This window comes from Amphiprion ocellaris, chromosome 1 (assembly GCF_022539595.1).
Source record: "Amphiprion ocellaris isolate individual 3 ecotype Okinawa chromosome 1, ASM2253959v1, whole genome shotgun sequence".
NCBI classification, from domain to species: Eukaryota; Metazoa; Chordata; class Actinopteri; family Pomacentridae; genus Amphiprion; species Amphiprion ocellaris.
The window spans coordinates 18,304,768-18,316,162 of record NC_072766.1 but is presented as its reverse complement, the minus strand read 5'-3'; the positions used below and the strand labels follow the sequence as shown (position 1 = coordinate 18,316,162).

Below are 11,395 nucleotides of genomic sequence, written 5' to 3'. Positions count from 1 at the left end.
GGAACAAATTAGAGCCCTGCAGAGGAGGGAGTTGGTCTGGGACTCCAGGTGTGGCTGCATAGACAGTGAGGGTGGCCATCAAATCTATAACCCTTCTGTCACACAGAACACTAATGGACACTTCTAATAAACTGTCTTCTAATAATTTAAGCCATCCCATGTTTGCCATGCACAAATATTGTAAAAATACACTAATCAGCCACATTAAAACCATTGAGATAAATAACACTGGTCATATCCTTAGAATGTGATGTTCTGTAGGGAAACCTAAAATCTTGGCATTTATCTGGATGTTACTTTGGCAACACATACCCCAATGCCAGAGCTTTTGCAATGTAGCCTCCTCTGTCCCAGAGGATAATCATCTGTAAAGAACTGCTCAAGAACAGCTTGAGGAACATGACAACGAGCTTCAAGCACTGGCCCAGCATCCAAACTCCCCAGATCCCAATCTGTCTGCAGAAAAAAATATTGTTAAGCCTGATTCAGAGAGATCTTACGCTTCAGCACACAGAACTCAAAGGATCCGCCACCATCCCAGCCGGGCTGCATTACATCTACATACACAATATTAGGTAGGTGGTTTTAATGTTGTGGCTTGCAGTGTACATTAAGTTTGTATTTTACCATACTTCACCAATTGTTCAGAAGCAAAAGCAATGCACTAAATTACTCTTTGAACAACTTCCACTTATCCACATCTATGTATTGCATCTTTTGTATTTAACACATTACCACAAAAAATGCAGTTTATTTAGCAGATAGTACTATGCTTGGGGGGCATGTACTGACCATCCCACATTAAAATTTAGTCTTGCTGACTTCACCGTTATTTGTAACACTTAATTAGTCCTGTTCTTGTTTTATGCCTTTGATTTGAACACGACCTTAAATCACTTTGAACCTTGTTGCTTGCCTTGTGTGGCTTTGTGTCAGTTTTCAAAGTTCCTTGCTAAAGTGGCACTATGTGTTTAAATTATGCTTTAAAATAGTTGCCCCCCATTTAATTTTATCTAAGGTTGAAAACTACAAGATTAACTACTGTTTTGCTATATATTGCCCACTATTATAAGGGTTACAGCGTGTTTTCAGGTAAGATGCAATACTCTTTTACGCCAGCAGAGGGCGCTTGGTGTTTTGGGGATCAGTAGCTGACGCCGTAGAAGAAGTCTAGTCAGTACGGTGATCTGAGTAATGTAACTGAACCAAGCTCCCGTATGTTGCATCTTTTTGCAGGTAAGGTGGTTTGTAGCGATACACAAGTTGTATAAAACAGTAGTAGTGTTTCTTAAGTACCTTAGAGAGTAATGTGTGATAAGCTAATGCGTGTTTTGAGAGGTTTATGAGTTAAAAACGAGTTAGCCACCACGTTGTGTTTCTGAAATGGTGAACGTGGGTCAGGGGTGATCATAGTAATAAACCAAAAGACAGTGGAGATTTGTACCAGGTAAAAGTCATAAGCTAAGTGTCCAGAAATGCACAAAAGTAATGTACAAGCATGAGTTTATGTGAAAAGACATGTAAAACAAACTTTTAAAAGGTTTTTGGTCATAAGCACATGAGCTATGTGTCAAGCTAAGTAAGAATGTTCTCCTGTGGACCAATTCCAATGCAAATGTAGTTGAGCTAAGACAGAGGAGTATGTATTGTCACACATGGTACATTAGCTTGAGCTTTAAGTAACTTTAGTGTGGAAATGAGTTACAGGTACAATGGTTATTAATAAGTTACAGTAATGGTAAAAACAAGATCCATACAGTTCATAAAAGTAATTCATAGGTGATTAAGCTGCAGTTAAAACATGGTAAAGGCAGTGGTTAAAAGACAATAAAAGGTTTTCTGAGTTCATGAAGATATCTTTGTAAAATGTAGAATTGTACAACTTGTACCAGTCATATGTGATTTTGAAATAGTGTGTTTACAGTACCAGTATTTGTTCAGTAGTACTTGTAAATGTAATGTAGAAGAAGTCTAGTCAGTATGGTGATCTGAGTAATGTAACTGCACCAAGCTCCTGTAGTCACGTTAATGTTGCATCTTTTTGCAGTTCCTGCAAAATAAATGTGTTGCACCAAGGAAGAGTTGGCCCATCTTTCTCAGCCATGTAACACTAATAAATAACTTTATTTAGCAAAAGACACCTGGTCTTATTCCTTTGCACCTAATGAGCTGGTTCAAAACTACAATGATTATGCTTTCACATTATTTTTTTATGCAGTAATACATTGCTGGAGCCTTTTTCCTGCCAAGGCACTGTGTAAAACAGTGTGCCTGAAGGACTATTGATTACCCATTTGATATCACAATTCGCAAATCACTGGCATTGCCTAAAATGTGCATTCCTAACACAATCATTAATGTTAATGAAAGTGGAAAGGTGCACACATTACGATTGCAGGATGAGTGCATGAAGGATGTGTTCAAATGACAAAAATGCAAAATACCTCCAGTCTTTGTAGATTAGATGTGCAGTACTGCAGGGGATTACTGGGGTGTTTACTGATGGAGATACAATGAAAACTATTTGCAAAACACTCTAGTATTTCACCCAAAAATGATTGAATTTGAAACCATCTTCAGCAATTCATTTGAGAATAAATGTTCCACAATGTCTCATTTGGTTTTGATCAAATACTTTCTACCGAAAGACTGGATACATCAAATGTTATGTCATCTCAAAATGGTTAACATAAAACAATATGATACAAAGTCTAATTTATAGACTGTTAATATGCAAATAAAAATGTCTGAAAGTGGCAAAGGACAAACAAGCTCTATGATCATATGATCATGTCTCATTTAAAACAAAATGAAAGACAGTTTTAGTTCCACAAGTTCAAAATCTGTTGAGTTGATCCTTCTTAACAAGCTATTTCTGTGTGATTTAAACATAAAAGCTAGGAGTGATCTATTGGTGGTGCTGCCAATTAGAGCTGCTGTTAAGGTGTCATACTGTAAATCTTCACCTTTACCTTCAATTTATTTTCTCTTCCTTCTTGCAGCCAGGCTTGTTTTGACAGCACCCAACACCCCTGTAGCTACCCTGAAGTACCTGAAGATAACATTTCTCTTCTTCGAAGGAGGACATAGCACTATCTAACATGGAATGGAGCGACTTGAAGAGAGAAAACAGGACAGAGAGCAATGGGTGCACCATTAAGAAATAGCCTCTAAACTACATCTGACAATAGCCAAGATTGCACCTGAACCCAATTCATCGAGGTAAAGTGGCCATTTGAGGAGATGTGGTAGGGAATTGGTGATCCTGGATTGAGATAGGGGAATACAGAGAGTGTGAGTTGTTTTCTCTATCTTTATGTCACTTCTGTTCACTGCTACACACTAACATGATAACCAAGTCATAGAGTGGAACACGCTAACGCCTAGGCAGAGATATGCAAACATGTGTTCACATACATGTACACAGGAGGTTTTACAAATCAGATAGCAGGGTAGATGTATTATCTTGAGTCTCCTTATGGGTATGCCTACGAAAGAGGACCGTGCATAAATTTGGATTGTCAAAGTCAGTCTTTGTCTGTTAAACAATGTTACCAGCATCATCTCTTTGATTGATGCCCATGTCAAGCTGTAAAATGCAACTCATGTATGCCAGATGGAATTTCAAAGCAACTAACATTTGTCAGATCCAAGCTGAATAAAAATCCACATCGGTTCCAAAGTGTGACCTAAACCAGGCCTGTACTAGGTTTTTCCACACTTGTTTGAGTCCCACGCACACATTAACTACAATTTGGGATCATTCTGAACCAACATAATGATAATAAGTTTCTTTCTATCAAAATACCTGATCTTTAGCACTTTTGGAGTTCAGTATAAGAAGATCTTCTTTCCGCTTTGTCTGAAATCTAATATTTCAACCTGTTCTCATTTCCAGGGTGTCAAATGCTGCCAGTTTGTCGAAGCTGCTGGAGACTCAGAAATATGCACAAGGTGTCCTCTGGCATCAATATTCGATGACAATGGACTCATAGGAGTGTTTCCTTTTTAAAAGACAGTGGAGACATGGTGGCAACATTAGTTACAGGACTTTCCTCCATGAGACTAAGGTTTGTGTCCCATTACAGACTACAATTTTTTCACTTAGTTTCATTCTGTAAAGTTAAGTCTCACATGCAGTTTACTTTCATTTCATGCACAATTTAAGTAAGGTTGAAGCATCAAAACTATTTTATGACATTGAGAAAGAACATGGTTTGGGTTAAAGTACATCTTTTCACAACATTAGATTTTGTAAGGCAAATTTTTCATTGCCTTGTAATGAATGACAGTAGTGACACAAGCTGAAGAAATTCGGCCGTCGTCTCAGTGCATCTCTTCCTGACTTTTACAGATGTTTATATGTGTACTGCACTAACAAGTGAATTGATTATTATGATAAAGGTTAGTGTGTTAAATGTGAAGAAAAGGGTTTCTGAAAAAGTTGCAATATGACATTAGTTGGGAGTGATACTGGGCTCAGTGTATATGACAGGTTTTCTATGATTCTTTTTCTCTAAAGCCACAGCTGCCACTCAATCCTCTAGCCCTCTTTTTGGTCATAATCTTTATACACTACATTATAATACAATAAACAACTGATCAGCTGACAGACACATCCCTAGTGAAGTCCTGCAGCCAGTGTGGCTAAAATGATTATCTGTCAAGCACAAATGATTACACATCATATAACAATCTAATATTGAAACGGTTAAGCAAACTTGTGTGCCAGTGAACCTATCTCTGGGTAACTGTGGACCACTTTTTCAAGTGTGTACGCTCATGCATGCATTTGCATTTGCAAGCACACAAATTGCTGCCATGTCACTACTTTTTTTCTGTGAGTGCATTCCCTTTCATTTCACAGGCTCTGAGGCATAACAAAGACCACTGGAGCTAGTATATTGGCAATCACACAAATCTGCCTCCACCTCAATATTTAATGAGCTGGGCAAATTAGCCATACAAAGCAATCTATTGAGCCTTTCTTCCCCACTTTGCTGATACACACGCAGAGGAAAGCACCTCACAGAAAGCTTATTACAGCTGAGCCAACTCTTTTAACACTCTGGACTGTTGAGAGGGATAATGTACACACAAATAATTTAGAGAGCCTCATGCACACACACACACACACACACACACACGCAGACATGCACACGCAGACATGCACAAAAAGTCCAGCTTTATGCCATGGACCTGTCATCAAATGTCACTCTGTATTAACAAAAGAACAAAGACTTAATAGCTACTGTAGTACTTTTATTTCCACGTGTGTGAAACAGAGACATTTAAAGAGACAGTGATAACAATTCCTTAAGTCAGTCAAATAACAGCAGCCCTGATCAGTGATCCATGTGTGATGATGGAGCTGTGTGTTTCCTGACTGTTAATTAAATGTATACTGAACCTTTACAAGTGTCTGACTTACAGAGTAACTTAATTAGCTTGTTAAAGACCTGGTTACTTAAGCATTTAATGGTGTTACAGACAGTGAGACAAAACAGGACTCATGTCTTAAGGGTTATAGGACAACTAGTGGTCATCTTATATATTACTGAATCTAAATTATCACTAGTTGGTAGGATATTTGCTCAGGAACAGTGTTGACCTTGTTCAGTAAAACTAACTTGGCTACGTTACTAAACAAAATATGCCTATAACCTGTTGAACCCCACTTTATCTATGAAATCAGGATAATCTTTTATGACAACGATAGCTGATTGGACGGGAGAACTATTACATTGACAACCTGATGGAAAACTTTTTGAAGTTGCTTTGAGGACAGGGGAATTGTCTCTGAGTCCATTCATACCATTACCTGTCTATGGTGTTACCTCCATACTGTCAGCGACTGTGTATCTAAGTAAGACAGGAAGGTCTGGCAGAGAAATCCTTCTGTTTAAATACTATATCCCTGTCTAAACAACTCCATTTCAGCCTGCAGCATAATCCTCCGCACTCACTCAGCTAGAGCTAATTCATGATGCTCAGGGGAGGTTTCTTCACCCTCCACCACCCGTTTCGTTGCCTTCTCTCAACTTCTTACAGCATCATCAGAACCTCATGTAGATAGATAGATAGATAGATAGATAGATAGATAGATAGATAGATAGATAGATAGATAGATAGATAGATAGATAGATAGATAGATAGATAGATAGATAGATAGATAGATAGATAGATAGATAGATAGATAGATAGATAGATAGATAGATAGATAGATAGATAGATAGATAGATAGATAGATAGATACCACAGTCCAAAGACATTATTGGGTGATTCTAAATTGCCCATAGGTGTGTGATCTGTCCAAGGTGTCGTCTGCCTCCTGGGACCCAACAGAGGATAAAGAGGTGTGTAGATAATGGATAGATGGTTGCACTTTCCCTCATCATGCTGTCATTCAGAGAGAAATTCTTTTTTGGCCTTTTTTTGGATAGGTGCAGTGGAGACAGACAGGAAAGGAGGGAGAAGAGTTGGGGGAAGACATGCAGCAAAGGGCCGTGAGCAGGAATCGAACTCAGGCCACTGCGTCAGGGACCAGCCCCTGTGCATGGGTCGCCCGCTTAACCCGTTGAACTATCCTGGTGCCATTCAGAGAGAAATTCTAACATGTCCTCAAACCTAAACAGCAGAAACAGTAGACCATCACTGACTCCCAGAACGACATATACAAGTGCAAAAATCTGCACACATTTTTGCAGTTGAGGTGTTATACAGACCAACAAAGCCTGCATTTGGAGGAGGTTTTAGCATAAGGCAATCACAGGACATTCACTCAGGTGAGGGGTTGTGTTCAAAGATTGTGCATGCACTTATTCATGTGATTGCAGGAGATTTCCTTGAAGTCAACCAGTATTGTTTTTGTTTTTCTGGTCCAGTCAGGCTGAACAATAGATACATTGCAAGTGAATGCAAAATTCTTTAACATGATTTATGATGGGCTGCACAGTGGCTTGACTAGCACCGTTGCCTCAGAGCTAGAAGATCCCTGATTCGCAATCTTGGTTTGGGACTGGAACCAGGCCGGGACTGATTTAGGGCTTTCGCTGGGATAGGTTCCAGTCCTCCCACGACCTTAATGAGGATTATGCGATGTATAGATAACGGATGGATGTTTTATGATAAAGGTTTAATTGTAGCTCAGACAACAATCCACACTCAAAAAGTGACCCACAAATGCAATGCAGCACATATTCAGTGTAGTGGAATCTGTCCACTTCACAGAAGTTTTATTAAGGTCTAAGATTTGATAACAATTTTTAGCGAAATATTAGGGTTTTAGCAAATTTTTAAGTGTTTATTTAAGGTTAAGGGACCTTTCTGTGTAATGGTTTTAACAATAAGCATCACATAAAAGTTTAGGAACAATTGTGGTCAAGGAATTGTTGATTGATGGTAGGTGAAAAATTGAATAACAATCTGGAATATGTTAATTGGATGTAGTGTTCCATTTGGAGGACTTTGCTGAATCGCCTGTCACTTTCGTTTGGAGGACAGTTTACTAGTGTCAGTATGCTGAGTTGAGACAAAATAAGATAAAGAGCAAAAATAATAAAATGCTTTTTCTGTACTTGGTGATTACAGTCAAGAAATTCCTGAGACATGCTACATTTGGAACCACTATAATTACCTCACACTTCGAGGATTTCATGTCTTTTGTCAAATTCCAAACAAGATTGTGATGCATGGTGTTTGTTGCCCACCACCATTTCCCATGCTCCCCCATGGCTCACTTACTATACTTTAACTTGAATACAGAGAAATTTGCATCCTCTGCTGCAGCATAGTTTGTATATACCTGCATCTGAAAAGAATATATATATGATTAAAGGATGTGGAAAATTATATGGCAGGCTTTGAAACTTTTCTCCCCAATTCTTTCTTTTTGCTTCACCCCTTCATCATTCCTCATGTTTATTTGGCACTCTACGTTGCTCTGTGCCACCCCAGTTCTTGGCGGTAGCCCTGCTCGCTGTCTCACCCATCTGTTTCCATTCATTAGGACAGGATTCGCTTCTCTGCTCTTCTGACACCTTTTCACATCGGGCTGCACAATGTAATTAAACAGGGTTGTGGGGGGATGATTGTTGAGCTGCAGCTACCTCTTTCGTCTTCCATCTACTTTGACTCTGCCTCATTTGTTCTCGGAGGGTTGAGCTTGCTCTGTTTTACTTTGTTGGCTGTTTGTAGTGTGTCTGTTTGTAGTGTGTCCATCTCTGTAGGTGGCACACCTTTTGCATCATAGACACATGGTCTAGTTCTCCACAGTTGCACTTTTTAAGGCCATTTGCATTTCAGTTTATAGAAAGCAAGCCTATAGTGGACTTGCTGTACAGGTTAAATGATGATGATATTGTATCAGCTCAGTTTAAAGTCCAGCATTTTATTTCCCATGAGAAAAAAAGTCACTTTTATAATATGTGTTGACAGATTAACACAACATTTGTGATTGCATGTATGATTGGATCTCTCACTTGTTAAATTCAAATGTGTGACCACTGCAATGTATAATGATATTGGATATGTCCTTTCTATCAATCCATACAGAAGTGAGAAAAATATTATGGGTTTAGTCGTTGCATTGTGCAGTTTGCCTGGTATCCACACATTTATTTTTTCTTCCGGTATAAATTACATTGTCACTTACAGACTGATTATTTAGTGTTGGGGATAATTGATGCATCCATTAAGTGCTTTGACAGTATAGAGGCTCATTAACACACATATACGTATGATGCACCCACACAGATGTTTTCAGTTATTAGATCTTGAATTATTCTGCCTGATTATAGCGCTGCTCGTTACTTTGTGGGTGTGTGCAAATTTTTCTGGTTCATTTTGCTGTAGAACTCTGTTTGTTTACTTTGCATTGACAGCTGATATAACTGAGGTGTGACTACCAGCTGTGCAATGTTGGCAACTGGCCCACAAGAGCTGCGCATTCACTGTGTAGCAGTGCTGAAGTAACTTTGTTTCAGAACATGAGAATATGCACTAACAAAGTACATTTACTTTATTGTACATATTCAAGTGCGGGGCTGCACAGTGGTTCAGTGGTTAGCATTGTTGCCTCACAGCTAGAAAATCCCCGGTTCACATCCCGGCCTGAGCCTGGGATCTTTCTGCATGGAGTTTGCCTCTTCTCCCTGTGCATGTGTTGGTTTCCTCCCACAGTCTAAAAACATGCTTTGGTTAATTGGTGATTCTAAATTGTTTGTAGGTGTGAATGTGAGTGTCATTGTTTGTCTCTATGTGTAGTCCTGTGATAGACTGGTGACCTGTCAAGGTGTCCCAGTCAGCTGGGATAGGCTCCAGCCCCCCAGCGACTCTAATGAGGATTAAGCAGTGTAAATATCAATGGATGGATGGTTGTTCAAGTGTAAAATACAGTGGATTCTTACTTTATTATCTCATTTTGAGAACATGTTTTGAAGAGCGACCTTGTGTCAAAATAAAGTTCTAAACCTTCATTATTCAAGCAAAAACTGTGCTCAAGTGGTTCACATTCCCAAACTGATGTGTGTATTTCAGCTTTGAGGATCTATACACAATACTTAGAAGATAAGTGTAGGGAGGTTTATGAGACCCACAACCATTTTTTGCTCCAGGCTACTTGCAATTTTTGTCATGGATGCAAATCTACATACGGTTTTATGCTGATGGTATCTGACTGCAAAATGTTTTTCCACTTGACATGATTTATTTTGAAAAAATAAAGAAAGGCTCATGTTGAAGTTAGAAGACGTTTAGCCGAAGCTGTTTTTTGTACTGCATGGTGTTCACAAAATTTACACAATACCCTCACACTATAAAAAGAAAATCAATAAAAAGAATCAGAAACAGAAAGGTTTTATTGCCAAGTAGGTTTTCACATACAAGGAATTTGACTTGGTGTCTCATTGTACAACAGTAAACAGCAACATATAGATGACAAGAAGTGTTTCCAGTCAGAAAGTAGTAAGTGTTATAAGACAAAAAGCAGCGTTACAAGTTAAATTCGCAGTCAGTTTAATCAAGGGTTTATAAATCACAGAAAATAATTTAAATATTTTCAGTGTGCACAAATGTGCAAATGAATTGCCTGAAAATATGCAGAGGCATATATAGAAAGAAAAGCAGAGACAGAGAAAAAGCAGCGCTTGGACCTTCGACAGAGTGAACATAAGTGACCTAGACAGAGAGACGCAGGCAGAAAAACACAGAGAGAAACATATTTCTAATCAGACTCTGGGCATTGAGCGGTGACTACCAGCCAACATGACAGACTGGTGAGACAGACTCCTGGGGTGCGAGGGCAGCTTGTGACCACGGGAAAGATTCTCTGACTTGATTTCTTCATCAGCAGGTGCCAGGGTCCCCTGACACATGGAGACATGCAGCCAGCTTGCTCACATAATGACACATATGTGTGCAGAGAAACATGACCCCCCCTCCTCCATCACATACGCACATGCGTACGTATGATCCCATCCAACTGAAGGTCTGGGACCTTGTGTTTGGGTTACGTGCTGAGGCAACCCCTGAACTGCCCATATGAGGATTTGGATATACACCTGACCTCTTGAATATATTCTGCCATTCTTTTGCACATCGGGTCAAAATCTAATTTAATTGACTTCAAGCATTTTCTTATGTCTGCCGCTGTTGCTGTGTAAATGTATTTATTTTATATCTAAGAGGAAAAATGAATTTGTATTTGTTGCTTAATATTTCAGTGGACAATTGTACCCACTGGGTCACTGGGTTCATTCTCTGGAGAAACTTGCTTACTATCGCAGCATGAAACCACGGGGACATACTTATATCTGCCCCTGAAGGGTCTCCTCTTTCCTCTGGTGGGCTCAGAGAGCTGTATGTGTGTCTAAGTGTGTGCGATTGGTTACACTTATATGCATGCAGATAGTTATCCCAAGGACTGGCCTGACACTTGATTATCTCACCTCTCCTTCGGCCTCTCTGTCACATACAGCATAGGGAGTGATGAGTGGCACAGGGAGTCCCGCAAGTAAATGATACAAACCATGCATTATGGATTGTCACGTAGGTAAACAGGACCCAATGACCTTTTCAACCAAGGGAGAGGGCAGCAGATAAAAACTTCCACCGCAAAAAAAAAAATGCCATTTTAATTTTTTTATCAACCAGGATGTTGGTGCACCAAGAGGAGGGACTGAGAATACAAATCTGTCTTCCTCCCACTATTGCTTTCTAACAATAATGAAAAAAACAGACAAACATTTGTCACCACTTTTTCACATTGTCTATCCAATTCAGTCAATACTATAAAAATGAGGTAACCTTTTCACTGGTCTTTGCTCCAATGTTACTTAATGCTGATAAACACGTTACCAAAATGTGAGCCAGTAAAAACACCAAAATTACTGTAACT

The 11,395-nt window shown here is 39.2% G+C and overlaps 1 long non-coding RNA gene across 2 annotated transcripts; it reads left to right on the top strand.

Annotated features, from left to right (window-relative positions):
- Nucleotides 1–1,180: 1,180 nt before the first annotated feature.
- Nucleotides 1,181–9,747, top strand: LOC111579829 (uncharacterized). Of its 2 annotated transcripts, none has more exons than XR_002747115.3 (4): nt 1,181–1,236; nt 3,003–3,222; nt 3,899–4,070; nt 6,444–9,747. It is a non-coding gene; the product is annotated as an uncharacterized LOC111579829 (long non-coding RNA). The 2 variants fall into 2 exon arrangements; XR_002747117.3 differs by having other exon boundaries at nt 3,003–3,294.
- The last annotated feature ends 1,648 nt before the right edge of the window (nt 9,748–11,395 follow it).